Genomic DNA, 14,616 nt, shown 5'->3' on the forward strand with positions numbered 1-14,616 from the left:
CATTTGCAGCAACATGGATGGAACTAGAGACTCTCACATTAAGTGAAGTAAGTCATAAAGACAAAGACAAATACCATATGGTATAACTTATATCTGGAATCTAATATATGGCACAAATGAACCTTTCCACAGAAAAGAAAATCATGGACTTGGAGAATAGACTTGTGGTTGCCAAGGGGGAGGGGGAGGGAGTGGTTTGGATTGGGAGCTTGGGGTTAATAGATACAAACTATTGCCTTCGGAATGGATTAGCAATGAGATCTTGCTCTGTAGCACTGGGAACATGTCTAGTCACTTATGATGGAGCATGATAATGTGAGAGAATTCATGTGTACATGTATATGTAACTGGGTCACCATGATGTACAGTAGAAAAAAAATTGTATTGGTGAAATAACAGTTAATAAAATCTTAGACTATATGTCTATCATTAAGAAATAATTAGTATGTATTTTTGTGTGTTTGCTTTTAATTGTAATTGATGATGTTGGTAAATGTTTCTCTTTTTTTTCTTTATTTTAATCACTCAGCATTATGTATACAACTTAGGTAATCTATTCAGCATTATGTCTTTGGTTTTGGTTTTGGTTTTTTTTGTCTTTTTTAGGGCTGCACCCTTGGCACATGGAGGGACCCAGGCTAGGGGTCCAATCAGAGCTGTAGCCAATGCCCTATCTGCGACCTACACCACAGCTCAGGGCAACAGCAGATCCTTAACCCATTGAGTGAGGCCAGGGATTGAACCCATGTCCTCATGGATGCTAGTTGAGTTCCTTAACTGCTGAGCTACGACAGGAATTCCTTTTTCAGCACTATGTCATGTGTGTGTATCATGTTTTCCAGCCATGTTGGCACTTCTTATAAATTCATTGCTTATAATTGCTGCACATGTTGATTTCTGAACATTTATCACATTTTATCTTATTTTCCCCTATTTAAAAAAAATGTGTGTTATTTACATTTATCAATCAGACAAAACTACATTGAAAGAAAAATCTCCATAAATGTTCCTTATGGACCAATGCAAACATTTTTATTTGTATATATGCAGGATGGAATGCTGGATCCTACATGGATATTTGCATAATTTCATTAGATTCTTCTGAGATTTTCTCCAGAATGGCTAAGTTGCCCTACAGACCCACAGGCAATATTTTAGACAATTGTTTCCAAAAGTAATAGCAGACTTATGGACTCTATAGATTTCCTGTATATTCACCATTTCTAATTTTCTAATATTGACTTTGAGCACATGGAGGAATACTTATTTATCCTAGATTTTAATCCCTTTTCAGATATAGATGGTGCAAATATCTTCTTTTATCTGTTTCTTTCAGGATAATTGTTCATTGAACAGATCCTTAATTTTATATATATTAGTCAAATCCATAGTTTTGCTTATGATATTTTCTTTTGGGGTTTGTCTAATACATTCATTTCTATCTCTAATTAAGAAGTAAGTTCTATGAATTTTCTTGGATTAAACTAGCAGTTTTGTCTTTTACATTTTGACCATTAAATTACTGGAATGCATTCTCTATATAGCACAGCATTAATGTGTAGCTCTAGTTTTCTCTAAATAGTAACTTTTCCCCAAAATTATGCATTGAATATTCCTCCTTTTCCCACTGGTATGTGGTATCACTTTTATCCTGTTACCATTTCTCCTTTATATATGTATCTATACTAAGTTTACAATACTGTTTCATTGTTTGCTAATTTTACCCTCAGGACTATATTTTTTTCTATATGATTTTATGGTAATCAGTCATGCATGGAATATTATGTATCCAAAAAATTTATAGCGTAAGTTGTTTGAGGTCTTCAGTGAAGTCCTGCTCTCACTGTTATATGGATTACATTTAATCTATTGATCAATGTATAAAGAAATAAAACATTATAATGTTAAATCATTTTATCAAGGAGAAAAGTAATTTTTCATTTATGCATCATCTTCTATGTATAGCAATGAAGTTTCAAATTCCATCAATTGTCAGCTCTTTATTACCCTATTCATACATTCTCTCAACAACCTAATTCTCTACTTAACAGTTGAGACTCTTCAACATCTAAGTTGTCTTCTTACTGCTCAGATTCCATATTTCACCATTATCAAACCTCACTACATGTAACCACAATTACCTTGCCACAAACCACTATTTTCATCATGTAAGCCTGAAAAAGCCCAACTGCTGTCCACAGTAGGATAGGCAAGTATAAGTTAAGAAGACACAAAACCTTGTTGAGTAGTCTTACACTGAATCTGGACATTCTAAACATGAATTATGCCCTTGCTGATGTCTGTCAATCCTAATGTATTTTGTCAAGTTCATTTTTTTCTTTCATTTTCTTAATTCATCCTTGTGTCTCCTTTCCAAATACCTTCTTGAATATCACTCTCAACTGATGACCTTGATTATTATTCCACTGACAAAATTTAAAAGAATGAAAAAAAAAAAACCCTTTCATGTGACCCCATCCTTCCATTAACATAGACTTATTTTTTTTTTTTTTAATATACCCTCATTTCATTTCCCTGGACTCAAATAATGGAGTATGTCAGGGTATCATCTTCAATCCCCTTCCAGCGCTCACTCTATAGCTGATTTTAAATATCATTTATGTGCTGACTCTTTGCCAGTTTAATGAACCACTTAGATTTCTCCTTCCCCAGAAGACACACACATCCAAGTCCCTTAGCTTAGCAACACCTCCACTGAGACATCTAAAATCTTTCTATTGCATCACATGTCCAAAATGGAAATCCAGATTTTTTTCCCACAAAAAATCAGCCCCATCTGCATTCTTTTTCTAAGTAAATTGCACTTACATTGAATCAGTTACATTGGTTGTGGTAGAATAGTACCTAAGTGACTAACAAAACTCATTCCCTCTTTGAGATGATATGTCCCAATTTCCACTGTGGCAGATGAACCAATGTTACTAATTCTATCTATTAGAACGTGTGCAGAAGTGAAGCATATACCCTTTAAGTTCTAGCTTGAAAATAGACAGCACTTAGAATCCTCTATGCTCTTTTGTGCTCTGATGGAGACAACCCCATACCATGTGCTAACAGGGGCAGAGTTATATGATGGATAGAGCTAGGACCTCTACCATTTGAATGAGATTCTCCTATCCAAAAAAATACATACCAGATTGATATATGTGCAGGAAATGTGCAATTGCTAAGTCCTTGACATTTCAAGAGTTTACTGGTGGCAGAAAAGAGAATCATAATAGGTCCAAATATCTTGAACATCTGAACTCTTCCTATTGCATGTTCATTCATCAACCGCATTCATATTCTGATCAACTTTTCAACTTCTATGTTGTAAGCTACCACTCTAAATTCCTGTTAACTATCAACTGGGCTATTGCAATAGCTGCATAAATATTTCCCTGGGAAATATTTTTATATCTTTATCCACTATAATTGTTTTTCATCTGATCCTGTTAAAACTTAAATCAGACAATGTCACGCTTCAGCTCAAAATTATACCATGGATTCTCTTCTCAGAATATGGCACATAGATTTATATAAATATTTCTTCCTCATTACCTCTTTGACCTGCCCTTCTACCTTTGTGCACCTCCCACTCTACTGTAATTCTCTGGCTACTTAGTAGGTCCTTTATAATATGCCAAGTGTAGTTGCACTTTTGTACTTTTGCTCTAGCTATTCTTTCTGCTTGAAAGGCCTTTATTCTAATATATATGCAAAGCTTTCTCACTCCATGCATTCAGGCACCTGTTCAAATTTGTTGGATGAGCATATAACAGTGCATTTATCTATTTTATTTTCCTTGTGTCTATTTCATGATATATAAACTATTTTTAGTTGTATGCCTTTATAAACAATGCATGTCTTTGAGTACATTTGAAAATCTTCCAGTACAGTACTTACCTAAGCTATATATCTTGTATTATAGTTAAATTGTTGGCCATGACATATATGGGATGGTCAAAATTCCTGGTAGTGCCAATTTATACTCCCACCAACAATGGATAAATGTTTCAGGAGCACAAACTCATTACCAAGATAAAAATTGTCCATTTAAAATTCTTTTTTAGGAATTCTCGTCGTGGCTCAGTGGTTAACGAATCCAACTAGGAACCATGAGGTTGTGGGTTCGATCCTTGGCCTCACTCAGTGGGTTAAGGATCTGGTGTTGCCATGAGCTGTGGTGTAGGCCACAGACACAGCGCAGATCCCACATTGCTATGGCTGTGGCGTAGGCTGGTGGCTACAGCTCCGATTCAACCCCTAGACTGGGAACATCCATATGCTACAGGTGCAGCCCTAGAAAATACAATAAATAAATAAATAAATAAATAAATAAATAAAATTTTTTAAAAAATTCTTTTTAACTTCAATTTTTTTTTTTCTGATAATCTAATGGGCAAGCTTTAATTCCAGTGCCATTATCACTAACACATTTCAACAACTTTTCATACATTTATACACCATTTTGTGCAATCTGTTTTGTTAGATGTCTGTAAATCTTTAGTCTGTTTTCTTCTGTGGTTTTCTTTCTGAGTAACTACATGAGTTACTTTGTTGCTAGTTCTTTATATGCTAGTTGGATTGTTTCCAATCAGTTGGAATTATTTCCCTACTTGTGACTGGTTTTTGTTTTATTTTAGTAATGTATGTTAATGATCAGAAGTACTTAAGCTATCAAATTTTGTATTTTTCAGTTTTTTGAGCTCTGATTTAACATTTTATATACTCCATTTTGATACAGCAGTTATGTTAAGAAATAAGTGTAATAAGACTCAAAAATCTCATTAAAAACCACATAAAAGTAGTTTCTAGTGACTTTTAATAATTTTTGGAAGTCTCATGAAAAGTTATCCATTTATGAGGATAACATTAACACTATCTTTTACTTTTTAAATGTCTTCAGCAATTTTAAATATGCCAATTTTTTTTCACTTGTAAGGGTTTAAGGATATTATTGAATTGTCCCTTGCCTTCCCATTGCTCCTCTTAGTCAGAAGTCTACTTATATAAGAGTAAAACATCTTTTACTTTTGCTATTTTTAAGTTTTTTTAAAAAAAATATTTGATTTTCAGGATTTTTTTTTCTTTTTATGGCTGAACTGGCAACATATGGAAGTTCCCAGGCTAGAATTCAAATTGGAGCTGCAACTTCGGCCTACACCACACCACACTGGATCCCAATACCAAATCCAAGCCACATCTACGACCTACACTGCAGCTTATGGCAACACTGGATCACCAGATCCCTAATCCACTGAAGGAGGCCAGGGATAGAACCCACATCCTCAAGGAGATATCATTGAGTCCTTAACCCACTGAGCCACAATGGGAACCCTGATTTTCAGAAATTTTGCTATGATATATCTAAATGTATTATTCTTTGTATCCTGCAGCAAATTCACTCACTTTGAATCAGTTTCTTTCTCACATATGTTCTCATCTTTCACCTCTATCTACTTCTTTCTCTCGCTTCTTTCTTTACCTTGTTTCTTCAGTTTGAGTATTTTCCTTTCTTTTTTTTTTTTTAGTCTGCTAATTATTTTTATATGTTGACCTGCTATTAATTCTACACCAGACATTGAATTTTCTCATTCTATAATATGGTTATGATAATTCAAAAGATCAAATTTCTGATAAAATTATCCTTCTATTTTAGTCACTTCATCAATTTTTTGCTGTATTAATCGAAGCTTTATTTGTTTTTTTTCTGCTAACTCCAAACTCTTGACAATTTGTACATTTGCTCTTATTGTTAATTTTCTCTAAAATATCTGTCATATTTTGGTTTATTTGAATGTTTAGTAATTTTTATAACATTCCTAAACTATGTAAAATGTTACTGTAGAGAATCCAAAATTTTGTTTGGTTTGTTTATTTCACCAGAAACAATACAGATAAAGCCAGAGTATTGTCATTTTAATTCCAACATGGACATCGCTGGATCAGCGCTGGACTGAATTTTGAGGATACTTGACATATTGAGCTTGATTTCTGTTCCTTGAGTATGAGTTCTGGGCTTTTGATTGCGACTTGATCAGATTTCTGTAGCATCACCCATGAAAATCTACAATATATTGATTTTTTTCATTAAACACTTCCTCAGTCTGTACCTCAGTATACTATCCCAGTGCATAACAAATATATATATATATACACACACACATATGTACATGTACGTATACTTACTGTCGGCAAAAATTAGTTCTATGCTTTGCTCCTCAAGCACAGGGACAATAAAGGACATTTTACCCTGCCTTTTAAAAGGCCATAACTCTAGGAGTTCCCGCCCTGGCTTAGCAGTAATGAACCCGACTAATAACCATGAGGATGTGTGTTCGATCCCTGGCCTTGCTCAATAGGTTGGGGATCTGGGGTTGCTGTGAGCTGCGGCGGACGTCATAGGCATGTCTCAGATTCCATGTTGCCATGCTTGGTGCATTGCTATGGCGTATGCCAGCGACTACAAATCTGATTCGACCCCTAGCCTGGGAACTTTCATATGCCACATATATGACCCTAAAAAGACAAAGGGAAAAAAAAAAAAGGCTATAACGCTAGGGCCCTGGTCTTTTGAGTAGCCCCAGAACTCGGAAAATATTTTTGTGGTTAGATTTAGGCATGTAGTAGGTACTCTGCAAGTATTGAAATTTTGATTTCTAAAAGCTTTATTGTTTTTTTCTTTTCCTCAGCACTTTTTTGTCTGCCTATGCTAATCCCAATCCTATGTCTGAATCTGGAATTGGAAGAAGCATCAGCTTATTAAACAAAATAAAAACAGTGCTGGTAAACATTAGCTTAATTCAGTCAAGGTCTAAACTCTCTTGAGTGAGATGAAAACTCTAACATTAAATAAAAGCCATTATTATGCTGTTAAACCTATAGTAATTCAACTAAATTGCAATAATAAAAAATATTACTAACATATTTTTGGTTCAGCCCAGGATTTAGTATTAAATGATTTGATACTAGTTTTCTAGAAATGTATGTTTTTTAAAGCTTTCTTGTTAGTTTCCCAGCTCACCTTCTGATGAATATATGAAAACCAAAACATTTAAATTTCATTTACTCTTTGTCATTGTATAAATTATTATTGTATGTTTTTAATTTCAGCTTAATTTTCTTAGTGTACTAGGTATTGGCAAAACACTTCATTTGAAATAGTGGTTCTTTGAATTAATACATATAAAAAATAAATTTTGCTCTTATCATCAAAGTGTGAGAAAATCCAGTGAAATAATAAGACTACAAAATAATGACGGAGACTTTTCTATGTTCCATGTCTTAAAATAAATGTTTAAATACATTCCATATTAATTTAGAGGTATTCTTGAGATATAAATATGAACTTAATATTCTAAGACTTTTATATTTGTTTAAGTTTATAGCAGTGTCCATAGATTATTTTATGGTTTGCATATTTCCAAATTCAAATATAATTTCTCTATTATTTTTATCTGAAATTGGAAGTATCCAAGCAGCAACACTCTTTATAGAGAATGTTCCCTGAGAGAATTTTACTGATTGCATTTTGTTTTAAAAAGATGAGATAGACTAAGATTTCAGTTCCGTGTTATTTTCTTGATGAAGAAAATGTCCTTATTCAATGATGCAGAAAATATTTAGTTTCCTCATAAGTTCAGAGATTCCTGTTGAGATTTAAATGAATTGGATCTAGTCTTCAAAGATTAATATCCATATTTTCATTTTTAATAAACGTGCTCTTTCCTTATTATTCTCTTCTTGTTTTTCAGGAGATACCCACATGAATGCTAAATGCAACTTTTGTCTTAAGAGTATTTACACCCTCTAATGAAAGTCAGGCTAGGGTATCCTTAAACTATATGTAGCCCACAAAGCTACTTTTATTCATTGACCCACTACCAAAAAATTTCTTACCTCCATCTAGGTTATGTTTTAAATAGTTTTACTGAGACACAATTCACATAACATAAATTCACTCATAAGTATACAATATGGTGGTAATTATTATATTCACAAAATTGTTCATCATCCTCCCTGTCTGATTTTAGAACATTGTGGTTGTCCCCAAATGAAATCTCACACCAAATAGCAATCACTCCCCATTGCTCCCTCCACTGATTCTCTGCCAATCACCAGTCTTTTTTGTGACTATCATTTGGCCTTTTCTGGACATATTATAGAAATAAAATGATGCAATATGTGTACTTTTGTAACTGGCTTCTTTCAATCAGCATAATGTTTTCAAGGTTATTCCATGTTGCTGAATGTATCAGTACTATTTTTGCTTTATTATCAAATAATACTACATTGTATGGTAGGCTACATTTTATCTTTCCATTTATTGGTTGATGGACATTTGGATTATTTCATTTTTGGCTATTTTGAATAGCGTAGCTATACACATTTATGTTCAACTTTTCATGTGGACATGTTCTCATTTTTATTTTCTCAATTACTGTGATATAACTATATATAATATATAAAATATATAAGTATTTAGAGATATAAATCATCTGGTAATCCAAACTTTTTCCAAAGTGGCTGAATCATTTTATTTTTCTCCGCTGTGTATTACATAGCAATTTTCCACATGGTTCTCAACACTTGTTTTTTCTGTTTTATTTTCGCTCTCCTACTGTAAATAAAGTAGTATCTTATAGTTTTGATTTGCATTTCCATAATGATTACTGAAGCTGAGCATTTTTATATGCTTATTGGCCTTTTGCATATCTTCATTGTGGAAATGTCTATTCAAATCTTCTGCCCATTTTGAAATTGAGTTTTATTTTTTTATTTTTGAGTTCTTTATAGATGCTTATATATTCTGGATAAAAGTCTTTTATCAAATAAGTAATTTGTAAATATTTCCTCTTATTCTGTGAGTTGTTTTTTAATATTTTGGTGTCCTTTGTAAGACAAAAGTTTTAATTTTAATAAAGTCATATTTATCTTTTTTCTCTTGTCTCATGTTTTTGCTGTCATATCTAAGAAAATGTTGTTTAATCCTAAATCATATAGCTTTACTTCTATATTTTCTTCTAAAGTTTTTATAGTTTTAGCTTTTACATTTAGGTCTATGAATTTTTTTTTTTTTTGGCCACACCCACAGCACGTAGGAATTCCCAGGCCATGGGTTGAACCCACATCACAGCTGTAACAGAAGTGACAACACCAGATCCTTAACCTGCTATGGTACATTTTGAGTTAATTTTGTGTATGGCACAAGGTAAAGATCCAGCTTCATTCTTCTGCATGCAGATATCCTGTTTTTCTGACAACTTAGCATCTGGAGCCTTGTTAAGAAATATGAAGTTACCATCTGATACTGGATTTCAAAACTCACAAAAGTTTCTGTACATAAATATATTTTCTATATATTTCATAATAATTGAATCAGAAATATCACATAGTTAAACCATAATTGAAAATGCACAAATATTTCCTATAACAAACTCATTTGAAAGTTTCTCTGCCTTGACTAATGTAAACAAAAACAAAAATGCATTAAGAAAGAATATATCAAAGTTACTATATTTATATGTCAAAGTTAAAAGAAAGTTGTAATGCCTAAAAATATGGCGACTATTGTGCATGTATTAAGAGTAAACTATAGCTTCTCTTAGTAAAAATAACAGAATTCCAAAAACAAGCAACAATCAAAATGAACATATTCTATTTGGGCAAGGAATAACAGTACCTGATGAAAATAATTCTATTGTTGCCATGTTCTTTTTTTCTTTTCACTATTCACAAATAATTTGATATATTTCTACTGTTGATCACTTTTGCTATTTGAAGTATCTTGTTACTGCTTGTGGTCATTAGTGACCTTATATTCTATACAAACCTATAAATTAGCTTTTCCTAGACTGACTTGATAATCTGAGTTTATTATTAAATACAACCACATCACAGCACCAAGCTTAATGGTTTGAATAACAGTTTATATAAAGAAATTTAAGAGCTTTTATTTTCTGTTTAATACCATGTCTTGTATTATTTTCTCCACATGCCAGGGGCTTACATAGTTAATTAAGAATTTATAAAAGGATTGTTGAAACCCCACTGTGTGAAATTATTGCTTTTTGAAAGAAAACATTTGAAAGAGTTCACTCAATATAAATGTTAGTTTGGTATAATTTCTCTTGTACGGAAAAGTCACTCATATTGTCGTAAAATAATTCAATTTAGTGATTCTATTTTGTGTATCATGACAAGGGTTAAATAAACATGACAATTTTCAAAATAACCTAGTGAATTAATATACTAATTATAATGTGCAAAATATGTAATATGTCCAAGGTTGCAGATAAGAAGAGGGAAATCTGAATCATAGCCGTACAGAATAAACTAGTGGTTACCAGATGGGAGAGGAAAGGGGGAGAGACCATGGAAGGGTAGGGGATTAAGACGTACAATTTTGAATAGAATAAGTAACATGGATATATTGTACAGCAGGGAATAGAACCAATATTTCATAATAACTTTAAATGGAGTAAACCTTTCAAAATGTGAATCACCGGAGTTCCCGTCATGGCGCAGTGGTTAACGAATCCGACTAGGAACCATGAGGTTGAGGGTTCGGTCCCTGCCCTTGCTCAGTGGGTTAACGATCCAGCGTTGCCGTGAGCTGTGGTGTAGGCTGCAGACGCGGCTCGGATCCAGCGTTGCTGTGGCTCTGGCGTAGGCCGGTGGCTACAGCTCCAATTCAACCACTAGCCTGGGAACCTCCATATGCCATGAGAGTGGCCCAAGAAATAGCAAAAAAAAGACAAAAAAAAAAAAAAATGTGAATCACCATATAGAACACCTGTAACTTGTATAAAACTGTACATTAACTATACTTCAATAAAAAATAATTTTTAAAAAGGGGGAAATATAATTGTGAGCTGAGGCTGTCAGATTCTAAATTTTCAATTGCTGCATCAGAAGGTTATAGTTAAAAATTTTAAATTATAACTTTATCCAGAGAGAGCTAATTTATCTTGCATGCCATGTAGCAAACATTTTAAAAGATTTTGTGTTATTTTCCAATCTCTAATCACACACAATCTCTAATCACAGGCACCAATGTTACTGAAGCACAGTCTCTCTGTGATGATCATGATTCTAGTGACTCTAAGCTTCAGGATAAACTTAATGCCAGAGGGTGTCATCCAACACTCTGGGAATTACCATTGAGATTCCCACGCATCTCAAAGCAGATACAAAGACCACAAAATAAGTGAGGAAAAAGGGCCTCTCTGTAGTTGATGTCTGAGCAAATACCCACTAGGGCAAAACCCACAAAAATTCTTCTGAAATTCTAAGATTGAAAGAGGGGGTAAATCAATGGAAGATCATTAAAAAAGAAAAATTAAAGTAAATGGAGTGAAACTAAGAGAAAAATACCACTTCTTATGTTTTACAATCCCAAAACATCAACAGAATGAAATCATCGTGATATTCAGGTTGTTGTGCAATATTCTCATTTCGTTCCTATGCATCAGCTATGAAAATGCTTGTGTAGATTTATACAAATAGTTCCATTTACATATATACCTTAATATCTAGCAATTCCACTATCAATACTTAATTAACTCTTTCCATTGTTTTATTGCTTAAAAATGGCAAAGAATGTTATGTTCAGTGACACTTTCTATTAGATTCTTAAAAGGGAATAATTTAGAAAGGGATTCCTGTGTTCCTACTGTCATTAAGTCAATTGCCAGATAGGTCTCTCACAGAATTTTTGGAACAGTTAAGTATTTTACTTTAGAAAAACTGGGAGCGTAAAAGTATTCAACCTCCATGATTAATGAAGCAAATAGTGATTGCACTTTGCAAAATGAATAAATATCAAGGCATGATATTGATTTTAAATGTGAGCTACTTTATAGTCTCTTTTTGATTATGACATAAGATGTGTGTGGGTGTGTTTGAACAAAAAAAGAGAAAATCATTTTGAATAATTGAGGGCACAATATTTTTTCTTCAGAGAATTAATATTTCATTTCTTTCCAAACATCACATTTTTTCTATTGCAATTGTTTTCTCTAAAATAAAAATCACATGCTTTGAAGCACAAAATAAAAACTAATTTGAAATCAATAGCAGTATAATAATCACTTTGATTGACCAAATACCTTTTCAGAACTAGCACATGGCAAGAACAAATTTTATCCTTCATGTGAAGAAGAAAATTTCTACCTTCTGTTTTCATCTTTTCTCGGGTCAGGTATATGTGGCAAATACACATTTATCTGTATTGAGATGATAAAATAGTGTAATTATTTATTCTGCTTTTTCTGTGATTAACTAGAGGAGCCATTGATAATGCCAAACAATTCCAGCTATCATTAAGAGATTGTATTATTCAATGTTTGATTTAGTTAAATAATTCCAACGGTTTTCTATGGAAATTATATTCTGATCAGTGGCATTAAAAATTGAGAGAATTATTCTACATGGGTTTACAAAATGAGTCTAAACTTATTAAACTCAATTTCAAGGACACAAAGGAATAAAAATAAGTCGGGATATTTATGTAAGTCTCGGTATATCTGAAAATAAAATTGATAAGTTAATATTTGTATCTGGATACTTTGAGTTAAAAAAAAAAAAAAAAGAGCATAGTGCTTCCAGTATTTTAAAGTTAATGTGGAGAGCATCAATTTGTGGAAGTAAAAACTCCTGATGTAGAATTAATCAGGCTGCCTTTACGGGGCCTGAGAAGAGCAAATCTCATTGATGGAGACAAAGGCAGCTAAGGTAGATACAGGCAATTATGAAGTGTGGTCAACCCTCCAGAAGCACATATTCAAAGATGATTTTTCCAGGGGCCATAGAAATAAGCATATGGCTGCTTGATTCAAACTAAGGGAAGTCAGCCAGGAGAATCTGGGGAAATGTTTCTTCATTAACTAGAATTAAAAGGTATAAAAATCTCTGTTGTTTGCTGTGTGCAAATCTATGTTCACACAATGCGTGGAAATGCAGAGCCTCCATATAAATGAAGAATATAATGGGGTAAACTAAATAAATATGTGTATGTATATTTATTCCACTCTTTAGGCCTGAATTATAACTTTGGCTTTCCTAGCTAAAAATAATTTTGTTCATTCACAGAGGTGGTAATAGCCTAAAGCTTTACAAGTAATCAAGCTGGATACAATTTGATAACCCCAGTATTCTTTACACAAACAGTGACAAACGTGTGATGAGTAATTGTTTTCTAAATCTTTTGCTTTTGTCTATATAAAGGGAATTTTTTTTTTTTTTGCTTTTTTGCTTTTTAGGGCCGCACCCACGGCACATGAGGGACCCAGGCCAGGGGTCTAATTGGAGCTACAGCTGCCAGCCTAAAGTGTTATGTAAAGAGCAAAAACATAATAAGAGATAATAGGTTTTAAATATATAATAATTTGATACATGGAGAAAAAAATATGGTAGAAAAATCTTTCATAGGAACATGTAATTATTTCTGAGAATATGTTCTTTACTATGAAATACAAATAGATTCAATTATGAATTCACATGAATCCCGTCTGAAGAGTTTTTAAAAAGGTTTCTAACATGACATGACTTCTAATATGACACAAATATATCATATTCAATTATTTATTTATTTATTTTTTGCCATGCCCATGGCATAGGGAAGTTCCCAGGCCAAGGATGGAAACCCATGACATAGCAGTGACCCAAACCACTGCAGTGACAAGGCCAGATCCTTAACCCCATATGCCGCAAGGGAACTCCCAAGTCATATTCAATTCTTGAATTGTTTGTACTGCATTTGGCTGTTGTACTTGCAGACTTACTAATAAAAACCAAAGACATTTTTTAGTATTTTTGAATCAGAAGTTGCTAAGCTATACTACATATTCATCAGCAGTTTTTTTTTTCCGATTTTATCACTGTCATTATACAGTGCTGATTACCTTGATTTATGGAGGAAAGAACACTATATAGTAACATTTTCGAGATTTGAAAAATCAAATAAAACATCAAATACAATTTGAAAATGTCCTACATAGCACATCAGTATTAGTATTGAAGAATATTTATTGCATATTTAATAGATAACTGGCTTTGAATTTTTTTTCAAACACATTCTCTATAAAGTAGTCAATAAGATATTTAGACATCCTATAACAAGTGGAAGTTACTCATGGAAGTAACAAAAATGTATTACATTTATTTTGATAAGTGCATATTTGGGCTCTTTTAAAATTATTATGAGGAGTTCCCACTGTGGGTTCATGATCTGGCTTATCTCTATGGCATTGCTGGTTTGTTCCCCAGCCTGGCGCAGTGGGTAAAGGATCCAGCATTGCCAGAGCTGCATCGTAGATGGCTGATATAGATCAAATTGACCATATGCTGCCAAAGAAGGGAAAAAAATTTCACAAAGAATGGAGTTCCTGTGGTGGCACACGGGTTAATGATCTGACTTGTCTCTGTGGAGGTGCTGGTTGGACCCATGGCCCAACACTTGAGTATGCCAAACTCTCCCTTTTCTGTCTAGTCTTACTCTATTGATGATGTTACCACATCTAGAGGTTTGACTACTTTCCAGACATGACAATCTCCATATTTCTTTCTACAGCTCAGACATCTCTATTGTAGTCCACTCAACATCTCCACTGA

Source organism: Sus scrofa, chromosome 13, assembly GCF_000003025.6.
Source record: "Sus scrofa isolate TJ Tabasco breed Duroc chromosome 13, Sscrofa11.1, whole genome shotgun sequence".
NCBI classification, from domain to species: Eukaryota; Metazoa; Chordata; class Mammalia; order Artiodactyla; family Suidae; genus Sus; species Sus scrofa.